Source organism: Aythya ferina (genome assembly GCF_964211825.1).
Source record: "Aythya ferina genome assembly, chromosome: 2".
NCBI lineage: Eukaryota > Metazoa > Chordata > Aves > Anseriformes > Anatidae > Aythya > Aythya ferina.
This window is the reverse complement of record NC_140297.1, coordinates 3,031,508-3,042,095: the sequence shown is the minus strand read 5'-3', so window position 1 is coordinate 3,042,095 and position 10,588 is coordinate 3,031,508.

Below are 10,588 nucleotides of genomic sequence, written 5' to 3'. Positions count from 1 at the left end.
AGGAAAGATTAAGCACAAGAATGCATGAAGGCATGCAGATCCCATCCACAAATAGGCTGGAAAACATGTGCAGAGGGGCTTGTGCAAAGCTCTCCATGCAGAGCATCGAGTTTTGTGTGTCCAGATGGTTTTGCAAACCGAGGGCTGTCCATGAGGGTGAGGGTGCATGGGACTGGGAAACACCCGACTACCATGTTTTCTGATATATACAACATTTTATTTCTGATATCTCCTTCCCTTTCCCCTCCCCAGATAAAGTTTTTCACGATGTGGCAATTCTAATTTCACCTTTAGCAGCGTGAAATGAACAATATTTTAGCAGGGCTTTCCTGCAGGCTGAGGAAGGAGGTGAACATGTTGAGGATGTTCCTCTTTCCTAAAGAAGGATTTAATATTTTGTTTTTTTGAGAAAAAAAAAAAAAAAAAAAGAAAAAAAAAAGAGAGAGCAGCTATAGGAAGGCTTATTGCTGGGCAGGAAGGGGTTGTGTGATCTAACTGGATCCGGCCACCCTGAGCTAGAGTGGTTAAAAGACACATCCTGCTCCTGCGGGAGCCTCTGGAATGGCATTTGGGAACATGCAGCAAAATCCAGGCTCATGGACAGCTTCAAAACAAATGAGAAATATTCACAGAAGGAACCCTGTAGATTTTTTTTTTTTAAATGTTTCCACCCCCAAAAGAAGACCTGAGTGAAGAGCTCATCCACTGCATGGCCACGGAGGACCAGAGGATGCTTGGGGCTGCCTGGCGCCTGCATGGGATGAGGGCCAAATGCCCGCTTTCCCCACTGAGCCCCAGCCCCGCTCCGAGGTGAATTCCTGGGGACAATACGAGCCCCCCCTGGGGAGGATTGCGTCCCCTCCCCGCAACTTGTGTGTGTGGCACAATTAAGAATTGATATGCTCGATATGAATGGGGATGCTTCAAAAACGTCTGAATAGAGCCCCGAGCCCCCAAAAACATTGTTTCCAAAGTCCCCCACTCAGCCTGGGAGGGAAAGTTTGTGTATCAATCTAGTTTTATAATAGTGTAATTTAGTGTCTAGGCCCGGGCTCTGGTGGTGATATTGTGCTGGGATGAATGAGGCGAAGGGCTCCAGGCTGAGCAAGAGCTCGAGGACCCGGCTGCCTCTATTCAGGCCAAACTAATCGGCTTCAGCTCAGCTCTCCGCCAAAGCTCCCCTCTCAGTAGTGGGTTTTTCTCTGGGTTTTTGTTACTGTTTCTTAAAGAGCTCAGCTGGCTGCTGAGGCTGAAAAGAATCAAATTATTAAAGATTTTGTGGAAAATCCAGTGAGAATGGGCCCATGCAAGAATAATAGCATTGTGCCACCGTGGGCCATTCCCAGCTTCCAGTCGGGAGAAATTGTCAACTCTGTCTTTGTTTTCTTAACCCTTTCAATGGAAACAAAATAATATTTAGCTCAGCACAAAATACCTTCTTTTTCATTTCTAATCCTTTCAGGTTCTTTTTTTTTTTTTTTTTTTTTTTTAACCTCCTCCTCTTCTTCCCTTTCTCCCTCTCTGTCTTCCCCCATTCCCTCATTTTGCTGCCTTTCCTCTCAAATAGATTTATATACCCCATATATTTGCCTTTTCCTTGCCAGTTGGCCAAAGGGGCATCTGTTATGGGGAAAGCCCCTTCTCTTTTAAACAGGATGTAAAATGGGTGATTAAATCCTTCATTAACAGTCACTACAAGAAAAAGGGAAGAGGAACGGGAAATGTTTTCTTTCAAGCTTCTATCTTTAACATTTCTTAATGGTTAATAAATCACTAATATATTTTTCAGGGGGCTGGCTGTACAGCATGTCGTGTTTCTAGATGTCCATACATTTTAAATTTAGAAGAGTCTTTCATTGGGGTGTTGCAATGTGATTAAAGAACAAAAAGGAAACGTCTGTCTGTCTGTCCATCCTCCATCCATCGGGGAGGCGCAGACAAGCAATTTAATCTCTCCCCTGCTCTTTTATTTAGGGGCTAAGCAGCTTTCCATTTTTGATTTTCTTGTCTTTCTCTCTGCCGCGTGCGCCGATACTCTGCGTGTGGAGGAGCTGCATTGTGCCGGTGCCAGGAGGAGAAGCTCCACAGCCGCGGTGGGGATGTTGGACCAGGGCTGGACTTCAGGTCTCGCCAGGCACGGCAAGCTTGGCTGCACCCTGGCTCTGAAGCCCGTGGTCATACGTGCAAGGAAGGCAAAGCTGTTGCCAGCTGCTTTCTTGGTGACTGAGCCCAAGAAGGGGGAGGAGAGAGAAAAAATCATCAGAATAAACCTTCTCCATACCAGCCTGCACCAGGTGACACAAAACCCGAGGCCGGATCTGCCCCTGGTGTAAAAATTTGCTTTGAGATTCCAACAGAGTTAGGAGGAGGTGAACCGGATGAGGCTGTAACACACCCAATTATACGTTGATAGCAAGCCTGGCATTAGGGTATGGGGGGAAAATTAAGGGACAAAAGGGTACTCACTCTTCAATTGTGGGAGATCCCTCTAATCAGGATATTCTGCCTCAACTTTGCTCCGCTCTAACCTATTGACAACAGAACTAGGTCATCTTGGTGAATAGGGTAGATTTTCTGCCGCCTCAGTGTCTTTGAGGCTGGAAGGGATTGTGTGTTCAGTGTTACAAACAGACCTTCTGTCTTTATTTCCCGACCAGCAGCGCGCCTCTGAACAAGGAGAATTGGACCAGCCTTTTTCCCCCGTAACAAATGGAGGGTCCCATCCAAGCTGGCCTTGCCAGTTGGCTTTCGGACAGGGGAAGCTTATTCATGTTTTTAGCCCTCAGCCAAGTTCAGCCAGGAAGCCTGAGATGTTTTAAACTGGAGGGGGAAGGCAAGGGGATCTAGGGTTCGCTTGCCAGCTTGGAGGAGGGAGGTGTTGCATTATTTTGGTATTTTTGTAAGTTGGATCTTTTTTTTACACACTCCCAGGGATAGAGTTGTCTCTCTGTAGTGCTGGCATAAGGCTGGCTCGGGAAGGAGGTGCACAAGGTTTGTTGTTTGTTTGTTTGTTTTTTTTTTTTTTTTTTTTTTTTTTTAATTCTCAAGAAGATAAGTCCACCTCTGCTTGCTTGAATCACCCGCAATACTAGGAGAAGAATGAAGGATGTGCATTGAGGTTGCTCATGGTGATGGAACTTATAGGTGAGTCACCATCGGTGTAGGTGGATATCACACTATGGTCCAAAACACTAAAATGTCTTGTGATGAGCCAGGCACAGATAAACTGTTTACTTGCTCTCCTTTGTGGAAGATGCTTATTCCCCATCCCACCCTAGGATGTTTCTTCTCCATCTGTCTTCACTTCAGGAAAAAAAACTGAGCAAAATCATCACGCTTTCCATCTGGGTGATGATGTGTTGTCCCAGAAAAAAAAAAAAAAAACAAACACTTGCACCACCTTTGTTGCTCCTGGCTTTTTTTAAAGCATGAAAACAACCTAATATATTTCAGGGTATATAATACGAATATTCTTGTCTAAGGAATATCATTACCCCATCCTAGAGAGCCCATAGACATTGGATCATGGCCTTACACCCACTTTGCTAGTTAGCCAACGCTGATCTCCATATTATGAACGAGAGACTGGCATCCCGGATCCTTCTCTGCCCATTTTCAGTCATCATACAGAAATATCAGCTGTAACCTCCCATGCATATTCAGGAGAGCCCCTGACTGGTCCATCAGGTGCCCCATGGCTTTCTCCACTGTGACTCTCAGTGCTGACCCCACAGGCACTCCTCTGCACTTCTTCTGGGCACGTCAAAGATCAGGATGAAGGAGGAACACCTAAGCAGGGATGACTGATTCAACAGTGTTTGGTGGACCAAAACCTTCTTGAGGACAGGCCTCATCCTGATGGCACCCAACCTTCCTCTTCACCAGCCTGGGGCTCAGACAAGGAGGGTCAGCAGAAGAAGGGATCCTTCTCAGTCTATTCTGTTTCTTGTGGTCATCTCTAACCATCCTCATCTGTCTGCTGTTGGAGACTGGTTTTGGGGCTCTGCAGACTCTTGGTTTGATCCACCAGAGCTTTCCTTGAGCAGTAGGATGCTCATAGATCTGCTACAGCTGGTGCTTAGGATATTGTAAAACAGGAGACAATGTGTCCTAAACTTGGCTATATGCCTGGATTAGAAATTAAAGGCAAATAAGGCAACCTAAGCTCTGGAACTGCATCAAAGGCAAAACCAGGCTAAATGGGAAGGATCCAATTTCACAGTTAAGTTTGTTAAAAAGGTGGGTGGTTGTTGCCGGTGGTGCACACGTCCCTTTATTAACAATTTAAAAATGAAAGGTCCCTGCCTGGAGATAAGTGGAGGATCAGACCTTTCCCTGGCTACATTGCCACAAGTAATCCTCACTCGTGCTAGGTTCCTACTAAAATTGACAGATCTACTCTCATGCAGAATGACTGCCATGGATAAATAGAATATAATGGCAAAGATAATTGGAAAATTACAAGGATAGCAATTGATATTTGGTAGACTGAGCACGGAAGAAAATAACAGATAAATCTATCTCTTTCTCTTTCACTTGTGAGTAGTCTGTGAATGAATAATTCCCAACCAGAAATTATTCATCTGCTTGTTCACACAAACATTTTTCATTATGAGTAGCTTCTGAGTTTCACTGTAATAAATTATGCCTGAATATGAGCCTCTTGCACAGAGACTCTGCTCTCCCTGAAACATGCACTGGAGCTTTTGCATCCTGGTTAAGGATAGCAATTTGCAGAAGAGAACTTGATTGATTATTTTATTTTATTTTATATGGTACAAATCAAACTGTCATCATTAAGATGTAATTTGAGTTTGTAGAGCTTCCACTGTCACTGTATGATGCACACGTCACTTGCAGACTGTTCTTTGAAATGTAAAAAACCGCTCTGTATAGCCTTAGAAAAAATAATAGTTTTATTCAAAAAGACTTAAGTTTAAGATTGTTTGCAATGTTCCCTGAACATGAATTATAACAGGTTCCTCCTCTATCTACATCAGCTTCAGGATGAACAAATATGACTATGAATAAGCCCCTTGTACCACATTTCGTATATATCTTTGTGTGCAATGTAGAATTATCAATACCTTCTGGCTGATTTTTTTTCTTGCTTAGGGTAATTTGTGATTATACTGCAAACCTTTTATGTCTGGACTTTCCTGATGTTTCTATTGTCAGCCATGTGATAAATGAGCTGAAAAAAAAGAAAAAAATATTTTCCCTGGAATTTTAGTTCTCAGAACTAGGCTTGAGAACAACTCCCACAAAGACTCAGAAATCAGAAAATAAATGACATGAATCCAGCTTGAACTATTTCTAAAATCTCGTGACTTTTAAATAGATCTTATAATTTTGGTGGGGAAATGACTGTAAAGGTTGGGCTGCTTGGCAAGGGCAGTACTGCGGTATGGTACATGAAATGGTCCTGTAAACAAAAGGAGGTAATTATAATACATTTGCCAGAAAAGAGCCCAGATTTCCCATGCAATGTGCAATACTCTTTACACAGCAGAGCTTTTCCTTTCTGTGCTCCCCTCAGCTCCTTGGTTTTATCATCTCTCAGTCAGAGGCAAGCAAGACAATAGACATTCTTTGAGAAATTCACTACAGGGGATATGAAGCTAAGGTCTGTGGTGCCAGTTTTACATCTCCTTAGGACTTGTCTTCATGGCAAATGTGACCAGAATAGCTATTTTTGAATTAGCTTTCTATGGCGCCACTATTCAAGGGGAAAGAGATTTTATTCCAGATGAATTACCCTGTTTAGGAAAGCCCTTGTTATTTTGCCATTAAAATGTGTATGTGTAGAACAGCACATGATAACGTACAGAAATTCCTGATCTGATGAAGGTCAGGAGCAGTGTGGCCATATTAATGCCATATTCAGTGCCTTTCTCTGCAGCATCACGTTCACGTACACCCCAAAAATAAGGAATTCCACATTGAAATGTAGTGGTCTAAAAGTAAGTCATCCAGTGTGGGCTGGCCATCTTGCCTCTCTCTACAGCTAATGGGGTGAGAGGCTCCTCCAGACAGCTGTTAATCTCACCTGTCTTGGAGAGGCATCTTAGGGTGGGCAAACTGCTTTCTGTAGGCATTCGCTTCTCTTCTAATTAGAAAGGAAGCTAGAGCTTTATCCGAACACAGACTTGCAAGAATGGTGATGAAACAAATCCTTCTTCAGGAGACTTCTATTCTGAAACAAGTGACTCATGCCACTAATTCAGATCATAGAATCATAGAATCATAGAATATCCTGAGTTGGAAGGGACCCTTAAGGATCATCAAGTCCAACTCTTGACACCGCACAGGTCTACCCAAAAGTTCAGACCATGTGACTAAGTGCACAGTCCAATCTCTTCTTAAATTCAGACAGGCTCGGTGCAGTGACCACTTCCCTGGGGAGCCTGTTCCAGTGTGCAACCACCCTCTCTGTGAAGAACCCCCTCCTGATGTCAAGCCTAAATTTCCTCTGCCTCAGCTTAACCCCATTCCCGCGGGTCCTGTCAGGGACATATCGACTTTTCAGGGGCAAACACACGTAAGACTAAAACTGTTGCAGTATCTGTGATAAAGGCTTGAAATGCCAGCGAGCCCTCTGAATCCAAAATCTTTGCACCTTAGTTCAGTTGCATAGCTGAGCTTCTTAGAAATTGCCACCTTCTTGTATATTTCTGCACATATTTACTTCTTGGCAAGCAGTGCTTTGTGTGGCTCGGCTCCCTCCTCCTGCATACCTTGTGTTAGGTTTAACATGTGTTTCAAAGGTTCAATTGTTTTTTGGCTCCAGCTGGCAAATTTGCCTCCATTGCTTGCTAGTGACCTGCCTTCATAATCACCCATCCTAACCCTGGTGGATGTGATACTTCTGTTTCATCAATCACATGTGACCATGTGAGTGATAAAACAATACATCAGTGGAAGCATCTCTGAACCATGGGACCTCCATGTCACCCGCCCCAGAGGACAGCTGCTTACCTAGCTTCCACCACTTATGTAGAAAATGAAGAATCCTAACAGTTTGTGTTGGGGAACTGAGGGTGAGGGATACCCTCTAGTTTGGCCCTCAACTTTGTGGTGAAAGATGCTCTATAAATAAAAGGGAAAATCAACACTACAATAGTTATAGGGCACTCAGAGTTTGCCAGGAGGGGGAATATCTTACATAGGCCATCTGATACACCTGGAGCAGGGAGAAGTGCTTGTGGGTACACAAGATCTTCTCCTCATCTAGATTAGTCAAAATTAGGAGAGATCAGACAAATGAAATAGGTAGATTAGATTGTGCCCTGTGGTGGTAAATGGTTTTCAGCCTCCAAGCTGTGACGTAGACAGCGCCTTATCTCATCAAGCTATGCTCAGAATGAAGCTTGGGGCCTTTTCCAGCTACAATTATTTGTACCAGTTCACCTTATTTGAGAAAAAGTTCCTGACGACATCAATGGACATCTCCAGAGAGAAGGGTTTGCAAGGTCAGTCTGTTGCAAGACCTATTCCCTACACAACACATGGATCAAATGTTTTTTTTTTTTTTTTTTTCCTTATTGCTGAAAGGCATCTTACAAGGGCTAGGTTGAAAGACTGGCCCTTGCGATGAAGGGACTCAATCCTTGTGATGCAATTCCTTGTGTAACACTGGGGAAGTTATCTGATGTAGGTTTCATCTCAGATAACATTACCTATCAAAAATTAATGTCTTATTCAAGCTGGTCTTTCACCTTCTACAGCTAGAGATCTGGTTGTCCAGGAAGTGATTTATCCCACCCATTTTGGAGTCAGGGCAAGATTGTAAGCTCAAGGTCTAGCAAGTCAAAGTCTCATTTCAGCAGGCTTTGTAGAGTGAGGTGTGCCCATCTGTCTCTCTTGAGGACAGCAGAAAATTGATACCTAATTTGGAGAAAACTCAGGTGAAATGAGTTCTGTTGGTTTCTTTGTGCCTCTGGTCTTCATTTATAAAATAGAGAACTTCTCTGCACTGCATCATAGAGAAGATGTGGGGATGAATATGTTAAAGACAACGAGGTGCTCATATGCTGTAGCCATAAAGCTGGAATAGCAGTGTAGGTTAATTATCCCATCTTCTGGTTTGCTGAACAGTGAGTAAAGGCATGCAGTTCAGAAAATGGGTAGTATGCAACAAACCTCATCCCTATTCCTGTATGCTCAGTAGTCAAAATCAGATGTCACCACTGGGAGGCATCACTGGCAGGAGAGAGTTTCAGCCACACTCATGAGTTAGACTGGGGTTGGTGAAGAAACCAGCTTGGTCCTGGGATGAGGAGATGCTACATTTTACCTGAACCAAAACTGTCTTGGGGAATTTTTGTAGGCATTGCTTCACTATCAAGAGAAATAGCGTAGGAAATCTGTGGAGAACTTTGTGTGACCTCATGGGTAGGTTGGCCCGTCCTTGTGCTGTCACTGGGTCCTGTGCATGCTCAGCCCCTTTAGCTGAAGTGGAAGGGCTGTGCTAAACTGTTTTAAGAGAGCTAAGACAGTATGGGGTGTTGGTCTTTGCTGGGCCTGAAAAATCATATTAGAGATTAATAGAGGTGAAGAGTTGTTCTACTTTATCAACATGCATGGTGCATTGTGAAATCTATTTGTTGATGTAATATCCAGGCTCAGGTAAACAGTGGATGGACTCTCCTGTTGCCTTGTTACTTGCTATTGCCCCCTGTTAATGGTCATCTGTGATGAGGAGGACTTGCAAACGGGAAATACTTGTCTACACAAAACAACGTAATGATGACAAGACGAGACAAAAAGCCTTTTCACTGTTGGAGAGCTGGAGTTAGAGAAGGAATTTTACCTTCTTTGACTGTATCTTCCTCAGCTTGGCTTCCTGAATCAGATTGAAGAGCTCATCTAAAAGCCTTCTCTGACATGGAAGGGCGAAGAGTACATGTCACTACTGGAGCACTTTTGAGAATGGGTATTTACATCCTACAACACTTGCTACAGATCCCTGTACCTTAGTGATTCCCATAGCAAAGTGGGGATAGTGATAGTCATCCAGCTCTGTCCAATACTTCAGTTCTTGGGATACCAAGAACCATGGGAAGACCATATAATGTAGTGCTACAGAGCAAATGGAACCTCACTTTGGTCATATTTTTTCACCTTTTATTTTATCCCATGAGTAGACAATTGCAGACCAAATACCTAAGCTGGTGAATCTTCAGGCTTAGAGTCTAGGGGGGATTAACAATCAGTGAAGGTGCATCATCTCCAGCAATGCCTTGGGCCTAATACCTAAAGATCTTGAGAAGGTTTCCACATCAGTCCTGCAGTGGAGTATTAGGAGGAATTACTGACTGAGTGCCTCTTTTGGATTATTTCTGGCTGCTGCTTTAAATGCTGTAGCTCTTCTTTTAAATCAGCTTTTGCTTTGGACTGTTGCGTGCATTAACTGATCACCTGCCTTGCTTGAACCTCTGCTGTAGAGTACAGAAGAGCTTCTTATGAAGGCTGGTTGGAGAAAAAGATCTTTTTGCCAGTGTTTTGTTAAGAAAAGAAGAAATCAAGACCTCACTGATCACCATGCTTTGGATATTTTCAAGGCAAAATGAGAGAGAGCAGAGAGGGCTGGGGTGAGAGATACAGTCCTCAAGCCAGGACTGGAATTCGTAAGAATTTTATTGTATTCCCTGATTCCCTGCAACTTCATGAGATAATTTTATTCTTCTGTAAATTGTTTAACCATGATTTATCCTTCCTATTTATGTTTCACATTTTGGCGGGGCAAAATACTTATTATTAAATGTATGCCCAGTACCTAACAAGTATTTTTGACATAATAGAAGTTAATAAAAAAAAAACATTTTATTGAGACCATTCTGGAAAAAAACTCCCTAGTACCAACTACACCAAACAGCTTTGTTTGGTGTAGTTGGTACTACAACGTAGTGTAGTGTGCACTACGTAGTGTGCAACGTAGTTTTGAGATTTGAACCCTTTGTGTTTGCATAGTGCCTTCAAGATCTATTTGAAAAAAAATGTCTGAACCTTGTGACTGCCGTTGCAGTGTAGGGAACAATAGTGACCTGCTGGCCACTGTCTTCTATGAGGACAATGCTCACACAACTGCTCACAAGCAGTTCCCAGAATATTGATGGTTTTGCACAAACGGTAGGAAATAGAATCTTTAAAGCAAAAGAAATCGAATCCATTATTTAAAAAAGGTTGTTTATACAAAAAACTCAGACCTAGAATTGCCTCTGTTCAAATCTATTTTCTGCCATTGTTTCATCAGAGTTAAAGGTGAGAACTATGCTCAGTTCATTTCAGATCTGTCAGCAACTTCCAGTGAAATCCACTGTTCAAGATATCAAGAAGAGATCTGCTGTCTTGTCAGGCACATTTTTGACATGCTTTTGCCCCTCTGAACAGAAGGCAGATTTGTTATTGAGTTGGGATCTGTGATGGTGTGTGATAGTGCTGCAGGTGAACTGAGTGGCATGATGTCTGAAGATACACATTCTTTTTGGGGACACCCACCTAGCAAAGACATATCCCAAGAGGATGTGCTTACTTGCAGAAAATTATTCAGCCACCAGATGTCTCTCCATGCTCCCCTGGTGAACAA